The 13,235-nt window shown below is 45.2% G+C and overlaps 1 protein-coding gene and 1 long non-coding RNA gene across 14 annotated transcripts in view; one reads left to right on the top strand and one right to left on the bottom strand.

The window, feature by feature from the left end:
• The window catches only part of LOC106732793 (uncharacterized), a 77,754-nt gene that overhangs the window by 51,849 nt on the left and 12,670 nt on the right, over window positions 1–13,235 (top strand). For all 7 annotated transcript variants that reach the window (XR_012904415.1, XR_012904409.1, XR_012904412.1 and 4 more), the window contains exon 4: window positions 11,083–11,255. This is a non-coding gene — a long non-coding RNA (uncharacterized LOC106732793). The remainder of the gene's footprint in view (window positions 1–11,082; window positions 11,256–13,235) is intronic.
• The window catches only part of SH3BP2 (SH3 domain binding protein 2), a 103,421-nt gene that overhangs the window by 39,238 nt on the left and 50,948 nt on the right, over window positions 1–13,235 (bottom strand). The window contains exon 1 of one of the 7 annotated variants that reach the window (XM_006134708.4): window positions 10,041–11,089. The exons of 5 other annotated variants lie outside the window; for them this stretch is intronic. The gene's annotated coding sequence lies outside the window, so the exon portion shown is untranslated. Of the gene's footprint in view, window positions 1–7,393; window positions 7,544–10,040; window positions 11,090–13,235 lie in introns of those variants that run through there. One more of the 7 variants, XM_006134707.4, reaches the window with a different exon arrangement.

A 13,235-nucleotide genomic window follows, 5' to 3' on the forward strand; every position in this document is an offset into this window, starting at 1 on the left:
ATTTTATTAGATCAATAATGATCAGCAAATGACGAGGTTTCATATGACACCTCAAAAGGGATACTTTGTACAAAACTTATCATAGGGTACATCTAGACTACATGCCTCTGGCGACAGAGGCATGTAGATTAGGGTACCACACATAGTAAAATGAAGCATACCTGGGTGGTCGACAAATACCTTTGATGTCGGCAGGGGAGCGTCCAGACTATCACGCTGAGCTGACAAACAGCTGATCAGCTGTTTGTCGGCTCAGCGCGGCAGCCATGTAAATGTAAATGAAGCGGCGATTCCCTGATGTCCCCAAAAACACTAGACATTCAAGATGCTGGTGGCTATGGGGAAGGTGTGCCTGGGTGCTCAGGTGATTCTTGCACAAGAACAGGTTCAGGATCCTTATGAGGACCCGGAGAAACAATGGTGACCAAGACGAGGCCACGAAAGCCACTCGCGACATGGGCCCTGACATTGGTGGTAAGCCCCAGGTGGTAAGCCCCAGTCCAGAATGGTCACGGCACTGGAGACCAGGATGACCGTGATGCCGGAGGACCATCCCAATGGCGGTGCTGGGAGCAGTACCGAGAACAGGAGCAGGAGAGGTACTGGCCACTGCAGGAAACGAAGGACTCTGGCTTCCATTCCAACATATAGTTGGAACCAGACCACAGAGGTTTGGTGCCCAAAAGTACCAGAGAATGGTGCTGAGAAGATGGGAAGTGGCACTGCAACAGGGTTGGCTTGTTGCGGAGCATCTCCGCAGCCAGTGACAGCATAAATTCCGGAGTCGATGCCGGAAACATCTGTGCCAGGAGCAGGGACATGCTGTTGATGGTGCAGTTGGCTGTTCCAGTGTAGGTGTCAAACAATGCCCCACACTCCGTGCTGGTGCCTGGGCGAGGGCTAGTAACTACACCGGGGCACAGGCCAGACCCTTGTGTTTCTTGCGGCCTTAAAAGTGTCCACTGAGGGTAGGTCCAGATCCTCCTCCAGGACATCACATGCTGGAGAGTCTAGTGAGACCAGGCTTGATGGCCCCACCCTCAGGGCCACAGTCGACAGAGCTAGGGGTGCTGCATTGTCTTTAGAATGTCCCACCAAGGGACACACCGAATGCAGTGATCGCCAGTGTTTCTGACCAGAGGCCAGCCTCTGCTGAACCTCTCCTTCTTGTGTGGCATTGGAGACGCGCAGTGGTGCCAAGCAGAGGAGCTTGCCTTTCAGGCTGGGGACCAGTGTTCCTTAGATTCCTCTTCATGCAGTGCTCATGAGTCCTGCACTGAGGTTGGTGCACTGCTCAACGAAGAGGTGGGCACCGGGTCTGGAACTAAGGGTCGAAATGCTGACTCCATCAGTAGTGGTTTCAAGCATTGATACCACTCTTGCTTAGTCCTGAACCTGAAACTCATAACAGATACTGCACTTACTTACTTACCTGTTAAGTGTCCTTCACCATCCTAAATACTTAAGACAAGTTGTATGTGGATGCCTCCCCTCCCTCTGGGCACAGGCTTCCAAGTGGCACAGTTCTTAAAACCCCACTGCATGCCATGGAAGGAGGAGAGAACTACTGAACAAAAGGTGGGGGGACCCCCTCAACTAGAACTATCAACTACTACTTAACAATTAACAGCTAACTAGCTACAAACAGGAAAAAAATGGAAAAAACAGCAAGGGTTGTCTTGCAAAGCAAGAGGACAAACCCTCCAATGACTGCCACCAGCAGTGAGAAAGAACTGAGGGGTGGAAGGTCAGCAGAGCTCTATATTCCGTGATATGCAGGCGCCGCTTCAGGGGTTTCTATACTAACCCGACAGGCACTGCTAGAGGGAGAACCTTCCAGTGATCGTGCTTGTGGCGCTCACACACCTATTGGAATGCACACGAGCAATCACTTGAAGAAGTACTTTTACATACTTCCTTCTGTGCCAAGTGAAATTCACTCCCCCCTCCCAAAGGAGGCCAGGACGAGGCCTACACAAAGACTCAGTCGTTCAGTGCAGGATATTTGAGGCGCTTATAGACTTCACATTCACACTGCTCAGGAGAGAACTTCACCCAGGAGGAGAGAACTTCACACTACTCAGGAGAGAACTTCACCCTGTTTGTAGCTACAATTTTACCTCTTTCATTACTAAAGGTTTCAATTAGGGAATTAGATGTCAGAGGGACTCTCACAAACACACTGGCATTTGAATTTCATACCAGCAGAAATATGGAGGCGATGATAACAGATAAAAGAATCAGGAAAGTATCTGATTAGATATCTCTGAGTTCCTCCCCCTATAATTATCCTAGTCAAAACCAGTTCTTCCTCTCCCTCAGGTGCAGGAAACAAGAACAAGATATATATTCCCCTAACACTGTGCTGTTCTTGCTGGTAAGTTCACTGGTCTAGAAGCAACACTGTATTGAACGGACTCTCCGTAGTGCTGCAAGCAGTTTCCTCTTGCTGACCAATTTACAGGAAGCACTCACTATGTGTGGCCAAGAGCAAACTGTGTGCAGCCTTGCAACAGGTCACGCAAGCAAAAGAACAAAGCAGCAAGAAATGAAAATATAGCACTTTTTTTTTTAAAAAGTGCTTAATTTCTCCAGGCTCCAGGAAAAAGTAAGCCGCCTGAAAAAATATTGCAGAGAATCTTTAATAACCATACTACATGTCTGTATTGACATTACTCTCAAACTGGGGAGAGAAAGATGGATGTAAAATAAAACCAGGGACTAAACTGTCTCTTGCTGTCTGCTGAATTTGGTGCGCAGGATCTGTTCTAGTAATTTATAGAATGACACCGCTGAAATCTAGAAGTAATGTAAAACTTGTATATTCCCAGTATTCCCAGCCTTAAAATGGATTCTGGCCATTTCAGTTGCAGTAAATAGTGGAAAGAACATAATTAAATCCCTGCAAATCTTCATCTAATTTTTGCAGATACAAATTTTGTATCTGCACAGGCTTTTGAGCATCATAATCATATTGTTATTTAATCTGACAATGCACTCTGAGGGCAGGGAACTGGACTTGATGATCTCAAGGTCCCTTCCAGTTCTAGTATTCTCTGATTCTGTGATTTACCCATGTGAATTCCACTTGTGCAGATTTACTTTGGTTAGCCCCATCTGAGTTTTCTAGACACTCTGAGGCATGAAAACCATAGCAACAATTAAAAACAGAAAATAAGGTCTCCTGCAAAACCTTCCAACACCCAGATGAGCTCTAATCCCCCACCCAAAACAAATCCTCAATCCATCATTCCCCAACTCTCTTCTCAAGAAAACCCGTTTATCTTGTAGAGGATGTGGCTACAGCAACTTCAAAGACATTCTACTTTAATTAAAAATAGCAAAAAAAAGTTAGTTCAGTCTCTTACCTTAGAGTCTCTACCCTCCTCCTCCACCCATGTTACTTCTGAGCTATGAACAAACTTCAGCATAGTATGTGCTTGGAACGCTAAGGAGCAAGCCAGCACTAACTAGCTGTAGACATGATCATGCCACAGATGAAGACCCATAAATCAAGTGGAAAAGGAACAACACTAATTCTAACTAGCTTGATTGATTCACAGATCAACCTTGCCCAAGGTACATCAATATTCTTTACAAAGAGATTAATCTTCATAGTAAAAGAAATAGAAGAATCACAGCACTGTAACTCAGCAGACCATCTCTGCACCACAACCCGCTTGTCTTGTACCAGCTGGATCTGGGAAAGCATTTAAGAGCTTGTCTACAAGGGCTTGGTATCCTGTAATAATCTAAACTGATAATAATCCTATAATAATTTAAACTGATATATCCATATAACTTCTTGTGTAGGCACTTAAAATACTTAAAATACTGGCTTTTTTTCTTTTTATCATGTGTTATGTTGGAAGGGGTTGAAGCTAAATAAAAAAAATACTCTCATACCTCAATAAGAGTGTCCACAGCAGGAGTCAGCAATAATTTTTGCTGGGGAACACTTTGGAATTTTTGAAGTGGCCCTGGACTGCACAGAAAGGGGTGGGGCCAAGATATTTCCAGGTTCCACACCCCCAGACAATGTTTGGTCTGGGGGTGAGGGAGTGCCTTTGTCTCCCCCTTCCCCCCCCCCAAAAAATGGCCTTGGGACAGGAGGAGCAGCAAGGCCTTTGCGGAGGTCCTTTTGCCCACCCCTGGTCCACAGGGACTTATACCACTTTATTCTGGTATAGTTATAACAATAAAACTTTCCCAGAATTTTCAGAAAGATTAATTTCCCTCCCTCTCCCAAATTCCCAATGTAATATATTGGTTTCTAAGACCCCAAGAAAGCCTCATCTACATTCCAATATTGCTTTTAGGAAAAATAATGCTGGGACACAGACTCAAAAGCGGAAGTGGCCCCTTCATTATGTTTGGGGAGCACAGTGAGCAGCAAGTCTCTCACAGGGCTCTGTTATAAAGCCCAAGAAACCAAGGACAGAATTAGAGATGAATCACTCAGCAGAATTATTTGCAGCTAGAAACATTCCTCTACCTAAAAGAGGCTTAGTTCTATTACAAGATCTTTTTTAATTCATTGGCAATGAGTTCTTTAACTTGAGACCCTTAATTCTAAGGCAAAGAAGTTCTCACCCCAAACATTTTAGCCCCTCTCCTTGGAGCATCATATCCTTAACATCTTTAGGTCCAACAAGCTAATCAAGATTTCCACCTGTTCCAATTTCATTCGTGCCTGTTAACTGAAGGGCTAAGTGAAATAACTGTGAATTAATTTTAGGGTAACAAATATATTTAGCAACAAAAAAACATTTAAAATCATATTAGTGAATGGAGTTGCAGCTGCAGTTATCAATGTCCTATGTCTTTATAGTCTGCAGACAGAAAGTGAGTGCACTGCAGAGAGCTGCAGTAGGAGTTTTCTCAAAAACTAACGTGTGTGGGGAAACTCCCATACTTTTTTTCTTTTTGGCTAGAGAGCTTAGCTCTTCCTGTAATGTGCTATAACTAAAGCAATTCAACCACTAGGCTGGCTTGCAATGAACTGTTTACAATTATGGGTTGTTGTGGGTAAATGCAGATGATTTTATCTATGAAAGGAACTTCGACCTTACCATTCATTCTGCTTAGATCTGAAATAATATTAAGCCAACAGCTGTTAAGCCGTCAGCTATAGTAAAGGGAAGAGCCTGAGAGATTTGAAGGAATAAACTTGAAAATTAATGGGCTTTACAGATCAATTACTACTTCAGGAGTTAAAAGCAACAGCTGAGTGAGCAGTTATACCTGTCTTTGCTTTGAGATTGATATTTTAGTTAATACCTTTATTAGTATAAGTCTGCAACATGCACAAATTGTAGCTTACCTTGTTGCCTAGGGAAAACTGAGTGGTAAGCAGCTCAAATTTCTCTCTTATCGAGACTTTAGTCTGTCCAGCTTATCAATAAACCAGAGAATTGACCTGGCTTTTGTCATCTATTGTACTTGCTACATAAAAACCAAACCAAAACACCTTACCATGTCCCCACTGCAAACCTACATTAATGTAATACAAATTTTAAATAAAGATTCAGGAAATGTAGTAAGGCTCCAAAATCAACAATAGCTCAGCTGCACTACATATCCCACATATTTTAGGACACATTGCTAACCATAAAATCTGTTTCACCACTGGAAAAAAAAGGAACCCCAATTAATACAAGCGTGCTATGAGGAAGAGTTGCTGTTGGAACCTAATTTTTGTATTTCCTAATGGAAAGGGGTTTTTTTGGTATGGTTAAGAAATGTTTAGACTTTGCAGATCATCAGAATACAGCAAAAAATTGTGAAGAAACTGGAAAACAGTGGGATCCATGATTACTTTTCTGCTGTTCCTGACACTAAGCTAGAGGTTGGACTTCATTGGTCTGGCACCCTCAGGACCTGGCCAGTCCTGGATGAGGGATTTTGCTGAATCAGATGAGGTTATTTATGACCCCCATGCTACTGCTCCCCGCCCCCCCCCAGGCCTGGGCTAGCCACTGGCCTCCCAACTGGATTCCACCTCTCTCCTCCCACCAGCCCTGCTGCTGGCCAGTTTCCCCTCCCCCACTTTCCTGCTAAGCCAGGAAGCCCAGCCACCAACCCTCCAGTAGGACTCTCTGGTCCTGGAGCATCTGTGGTCATATCTGAAGAAGTGGGGTTTGCTCATGATACCTTGTTTACAGAGGTTCAACCTGTATTTTGGAAGCACAAGCCTCACTGAAATGCTCCAATACAAACAAAACCTGTACAGCAATATCCTGCTAAGGAGAACATATGGGACATGGGAACAGGGTTTCATCACTTTCCACTAAAATCTTAGGGAAATTTGGGATGCTAGTGTTTTGTCCATTGTTTGTTCAAAAATGTAACAAGCAATTGAGCAGAAAAAATAGCGAATAAAAATAAACAGTGAATAAAAATAATTTCTGGAGTCTAGAAATGAAAAAAAAATAAAGCCCATCAATAGACAGCATCTTTTCAAATATGTACCAGAAAACATGCAATGTAAAGTTTATAAGTACAGGCAGTCCCCGGGTTACGCGGATCTGACTTATGTAGGATTCGCACTTACGAACGGGGCTTTTCTCGCCCTGGAGGACGCGGGCGGCAGGACCGCCCAGACGCGCCGCGGTCCCGCCGCCCGTGTCCTCCGGGGCAAGAAAAGCTGCTCCGTGTCTCCCTGGTCTGCTGTGGGGGGTGGGGAGGGCAGCAGACCAGGGAGATGCAGAGGACCGGGGCGGCGCTACTGGACCAACCCGGCAGCACCCCAGCTGCTCTGCCCCAGGCGTCCTGATTCAGCTGCTCTGCCCCAGGCGTCCTGATTCAGCTGCTGCTGGTCAGTTTCAGCAGCGGCTGAATCAGGATGCCTGGGGCAGAGCAGCTGGGGTGCTGCTGGGTTAGTCCAGTACCGCCGAGGAGCGGCGCTACTGGAGCAACCCAGCAGCACCCCAGCTGCTCTGCCCCAGGCGTCCCCAAGTCAGCCGCTGCTGAAACTGACCAGCGACTGACTGCAGGAAGCCCGAGGCAGAGTTGCTCTGCCTCGGGCTTCCTGGAATCAGCCGCTGATCAGTTTCAGCAGCAGCTGACTTGGGGACGCCTGGGGTTCTTAAGTTGAATCTGTATGTAAGTCGGAACTGGCGTCCAGATTCAGCTGCTGTTGAAACTGATCAGCGGCTGATTCCAAAAAGCCCGGGGCAGAGCAACTCTGCCTCAGGCTTCCTGTAGTCAGCCGCTGGTCAGTTTCAGCAGCGGCTGAATCTGGACGCTAGTTCCGACTTACATACAGATTCAACTTAAGAACAAACCTACAGTCCCTATCTTGTACGTAACCCGGGGACTGCCTGTACTGTTACTGATCCAAACAACAACTGCATACTAAATAAACCTAATGAGACACTCTCTCCTGTCCCACCTGGAAGCACATGGCCATGTCACTAGTACCCAGGAGGTGTCGGTTTGCCCCTCTCCTGGTGGATAGTGGTACTACTTTATTTATCAAGTTTGACCTCTGCAGGCAGATAGCTTCACCGAGCACCAAGGAGGAAGCTCAACTTCTTTCAGACTGCAAGAAAGAAAACGAAACAAATATTTTCTATTTTTTAATTCTGCTTACAAAAAAACCCCATTCATCTGAGGAAGTGGGTTTTGCCCATGAAAACTCACAATACTACGTATGTTAGTCTCTAAGGTGCCACAGAACTACTCGTTTTTAAAGTTACAGACTAACACAGCACCTCTGAGACAAAAAAAGTGTGATACAACTTAAAGAGGAAAAAAAGCTATCAACTAGGAATAGAAAATGTCATTTAATTGGTTAAGTGGTTAAACATACTGTCTAGCGGTTAACTGATTAAAGGGGGATAGCTACCATACACACACACACCCCCGGGCTGCTGAGCTGGAGTGGCTCCCCATCACAGACAGGAGCTACAAGAGCTGGGATGCGAGAGCAGCACCTGCCTGCAGTGATCCAGGGCACTCTGTGGGCAGGAGCTGCTCTGGCATCCCAGCCAGAGTAGCCCCTGCCTACGGGGCACCCGGACTCAGCGCAGCCCTTGTACGCAGTCCACCCCCCCACTGCGGGACTGGAGCATCCCCCTGCCCGCAGCTGGTGGGGAGCTGCTCCAAACCCATCCAGTTAACCTTAACTGATAAGCCTCATCCCTTAAGGGTGAGGCTTACCAGTTAACTGGTTTAACGTTCACATTCCTACTAACACTGCCGCACAGCATGGTAGAAGATGCTACTCTCCAAACACAAATGCAGCAATATAATGGTAAATTATATTTCATATTTGGAAACTCAACCAGGAACAGGTGACCTTGGAAATGTACGGACACATTAGGGATGACACTACAAATTACAAAGATTTTTCTAGAGAGATGAAGTGCTTTGCCTATGCTCACAGAGCATGTCAGTGGCAGAGACAGAAATAGATTCCAGGTTTTCTGACATCCAGACCAGTGCCCAAGCCACAGTACTGCATTGCAACTCAAGCCATGCAAAAAGACTTCACAGAATGGACTAATCAATCTTAGAAGGAGCTTGGCAAGCTGGTTATAAATAATAGACCATGATTACACTAAGTTTTGGGGGCAGAAACTGTCCTTATGTTGCATATTAGAACAGTGATTAGCAAAACTAGATTCTGGTTCATGACTAAGGCTTCCAGACACGGCCTCAAAATAAATAATTACTATGTTACTTCTGCGAGGGTGGGGCATTGACAACTAAAACCCCTAGAACAGGGATGGCCAACCAGCGGTTTGCAACCCGCATGACGCTCCTCAAAGGAAAAACTGCGGTTCCTGCACCTGCGGCTCTTCTCACAGTCCCCTGCTCTGACCTTTTTTCCTTGTCTGGGCAGGGCGCCGCTTGGCACACACGCAGCTCTTAAAGGGGAGTAGCACCCTCCCCTTTTTTTTGCTCAACAACTTCTTTCCCTCGGCTCTTTGCACTGTATCCACCACTATTTTGGCTCTTTGTAACAGGTTGGCCACCCCTACCCTAGAAGATAGAGTAAAAGTTAAGTTTAAAGATATGGGCATTGCTACACTGCATACAGGCTTTTGGATGTTAAAAGGGGGAGAGACAGAAGAATTTCTACAGAAGCAGAGCTTGGCAGCTACTGCCATGGGATATATTTCTTTACCTAAATTTGGGATACTGGGTTCTCATTTACCTTCAGATGAAATAATTGGATGAAAAAGATTCCACTGAACAGGAAAGCACTAAGTGGGATTTTTGCAGAGGAGAGAACTACCTTCCTTTCATTTGAAATAACCCTATGTAACACACTAATCCCGTGAAACTACTTTGCACTATTGGGAAATTTATAAAAATGCATGCAACAGTGCTCGAATACTAAGGGACCAACCCGATGAGATCTTTCCATGACATTGCACCTTTTTTTAGAGTTAAGAAGTCCTAGATGGGAAGTGGGGCTTTTTGTTGTTAAAATCCCCTTGTGAACAGTATATTAGTATTAGACTGACACTGACCTATTCCTTTAAAGTTGAAGATGTACTTTTAAAGGATTCAGGGTTAGTAAGGTAGCAAAACTCCAGATCAAATAGATGTTATTTGTACAAGACTGTAGCACATGTGATTACATTTAATGGAACAATATTTGCATTAATTTAAAGCTTTAAGAAACTTCACCATAGTATTTCAGATGTCATAGCACCAAGAGTGTGATAAATAGTAGTAGTACACTACTGGAATTATTATTTTAAATGCTCAGATATTTCTAGCCTTGCACAGATATTTGGTTTTGGAAACCGTAAATGGATGATGGATCGGATTCGGTGTGGATGCAAGAAGTTAATGCATTCCAACCTTAAAGACAAGAATGTTTCTAGTCACAGGCAAACAAAAGAGAAAAAGGATTAAATTAAGATCTGCCACAAATCTTCTACATGTCTCTTCCCCAGAACACAAGGAAAAAAATAGAAATCTAGTGCTAGTGTTAACTCCATGAATTCTTCAAGAATATATATTACACACACACACAAACACAAATCTTCACTTCAGGGGGAAAAAAAATCAAAACCAGTTACCTGGACTTGAAGGAAGCAGATTTCCCATCAATAAGTATCAGTAAAAACTGGTCTCTCTGGAGTAACAATTTTCTTTCCTCTTTCAGAATGTTACACAGGAGAGCAACCAAACTAATTCATCGCTCTTTGTTTCCATCTCTCAGTCAGGGCTCTTTTTTGTGCATGTGCTCTATAGCAGACTTGGTTTACCCCAGCAAGCTGATGCCATTAGCAGTTGGAATGCATATTACTGGAGTTGCAAAGCAATGCCTCATTTTTTCTTGCTTTTGTTAATCTTGTAAATAATTCTACATGGATCAGGACAATACAATTATTTCAAGTTGATTCTAAATCAACCCTTTAGTTGATGCAAAGGTTCATTAAGAATAAAAAGCAGTACAAAGCATTACAGTCTCATTTTATTGTGTGCCACAGATTAGTTGAGGGGGGGGGGAAGTGGATAAAGAAAAAAGATTCATAATGTTTACGAGAAGTTTTTAAGACCTTAGCAGGGCCAAAGTATCCTCATTTACAGTCTGTGCCAGTGAAGCCAGTGGGCTGCCTGTGAGCATGAAAGCAGTATTTGCTTAGAAAAGTCAAATTAATAAAACGCAGATGTGTATCAGCTTTCCCTTGGAAATAGCCATCTCAAATAGACAAGGCTAACAATTGCAACTGTTTTAGTTTATCTAAATGGAATAAAGTAATTTGGAAGTTGGAAGTGGCAGGGTAATTACTATAACAAAAATAATTAATACAACACTGACCTTAAAAGAGTTACTATCTATCAAGTAGTTCATTCCTAATCTCGCCTACTTTAGAAGTAAAAACTGACAGCAAATTGAGGAATTACATATTGCAATATAGGCTTGTTGCAGATCTACAAATTGGGAAGCATCACAACCCTGAGCAGGAACAGAATAAGATCCAGATTTCTGGATAATCATGAAGACTGGAATGATAGAAATGGGATGAAACTTAATAGGGTACTAGTGCTCTTAGGGTCTAATAAAAAATGGCTACTCACCTTCGCATAACTGTTGTTCATGTTCATTCCCATCAGGAGTGTGAATACACATGTACCCAGCAGACAGAAGATTTTTCCTTAGCAGCAGCTTCAGGATCAGTCTGAGCTTCCCCTGGAGTCATGCCTTCACGGAGTCTAGTACCAAGCCCTACTGACCCATCACCCGCTCAATTCCTTCTTGCTGGCTACTCCAACATAAGGGAAGAAAGGTGGGTATTGCAATGGACATGAACTCCACAGCTTATTTATTTTAACACCACATCTCAAAGAACAATAGTTATGAGAAGGAGAGTAACTATTTTTTCTTCTTCAAGTGCTTGTTCACACCATGAGCGTCTGGTATAACAGGCCTTTCCAAACCCCCAGCCTGGCCCTGCCCACACTCCGCCCCCAAAACGCCAACTGTAAGTGTACTGAGGCGGAGTGTTGCTGCCCAACAGTGCCTACCCTCTCCATGCTCTGGGGCTGAAGAGGCTGGGGCCACATGTTTGCCCTCTCCCTACCCTGTGGTGTGTGTGAGGGAGGAGGGGCAGGGCTGTAGGTGGGGCTGGGGGCTTGCCTGACCACCTCTGGTTCACGCCAATTCCAAATCAGGTGACTCACAAGCCGAAGTTCAGGAAGAGGGGTCAGAGACGGCCACTGATTAGAGCACTGCCTTCTAAAGGACACATCATCTCTGACCTGGCAGGTAATGGCATAGGTAGTGGAGAAGATACAAGTGGAGGGAGGACCATGTCACTGCTCTACAGATTTCTCGTGTGGGAGCCTGAGTCGAACAGGCTGTTGACGATGCCTGTGCCCTGGTGGAATGTGTGGTGATTGGAGGTGTGGGAATCCCTGCCAGGTTGTGGTACTCATGAATAGAGGGCACTATCCATGACAAGATGCATTGGGAGAAGACAGGCTGATCTTTCATTCTGTCTGCCACAAGTAACTGAGCCAATTTTCTGAAAAGTTTTGTTCTCGCAACGTAGAAGGTGAGTGCCCTGTGGACATCTACAGAGTGGAGTCTCTGCTCCCTGTCGCTGGAATGTTGTTTTGGATAGAGCATAGGAGAGAGATGTCCTAGTTGATGTGAATCTGTGACACAACCTTTGGGAGGAAAGCGGGATAAGGCCTGAGCCTTATAGAACATGGTGTAGGGGGCTCTAATGTTAGGGCCCTAAGCTCAGACACTTTCCTGACTCAGGTTCTCTCCGTCACGAATGCTACCTTATAAGAGAGGCAGAGTAGACAGCATGTTGCCAACGGTTCAAATGGTGGTCCCATGAGCCTGGAGAGGACCAGGCTGAGGTCCCAGGTGGGAATGGGCTAACACACGTGAGGGTATATAGCCTGCTGGCCTGGATGGAAGACTGAGATGGCAGCTAAGTGAACCCTTATTGATGACAACAAAAAGTCCCTAGTGCTTCAGATGGATTTCAGAATATGAAGAACTAAGGTTAGTACTGGGAAGTAATGCTGCGCCAACCAGACTGAAAATCCCTTCCACTTGGTGAGGTAAGTGGCTTTCATGGAGGGTTTCCTACTGCCAAAAAGGACTTGTCTAACCTGGTCTGAACCAGGAAAGCTCCGCCGGGTTTAACCCATGGAGCATCCACACCATGAGGTGAAGTGACTTGAGGCCTGGATGTGGAAGGTAACCCTGCCCCTGCATGAGAAGGTCTGGGAAGAGTGGAAGTGTGATCAGGTCTTCCTCTGACATGACTATAAGAGATGTGTGCCAGTGGCTCATGGGGCCAGGCTGCTGCTATCAATATGACCCGAGCTCACTCCCTCTGGATCTGGAGATGCATGCTGTGATTGAGCGGTATGGGAGGAAACGTGTACAGGAGATTGTTGGAGCCCAGGCTTACTTGCTGGAAAAAGCAGAACTGCTGGCACCACTAGTCGCATGGGGTATGTCTACACTACCCTCCTAGTTCGAAGTAGAAGGGTAATGTAGGCATACCGCACTTGCAAATGAAGCCCGGGATTTGAATTTCCCGGGCTTCATTTGCATAAGCCGGGCGCCGCCATTTTTAAATCCCGACTCGTTCGAACCCCGTGCCGCGCGGCTACACGCGGCACGGACTAGGTAGTTCTGACTAGGCTTCCTAGTCCAAACTACTGTTACTCCTCATTCCACGAGGAGTAACGGTAGTTCGGCCTAGGAAGCCTAGTCCGAACTACCTAGTCCGTGCCGCGTG

Source organism: Pelodiscus sinensis, chromosome 5 (genome assembly GCF_049634645.1).
Source record: "Pelodiscus sinensis isolate JC-2024 chromosome 5, ASM4963464v1, whole genome shotgun sequence".
Taxonomy (NCBI): Eukaryota; Metazoa; Chordata; order Testudines; family Trionychidae; genus Pelodiscus; species Pelodiscus sinensis.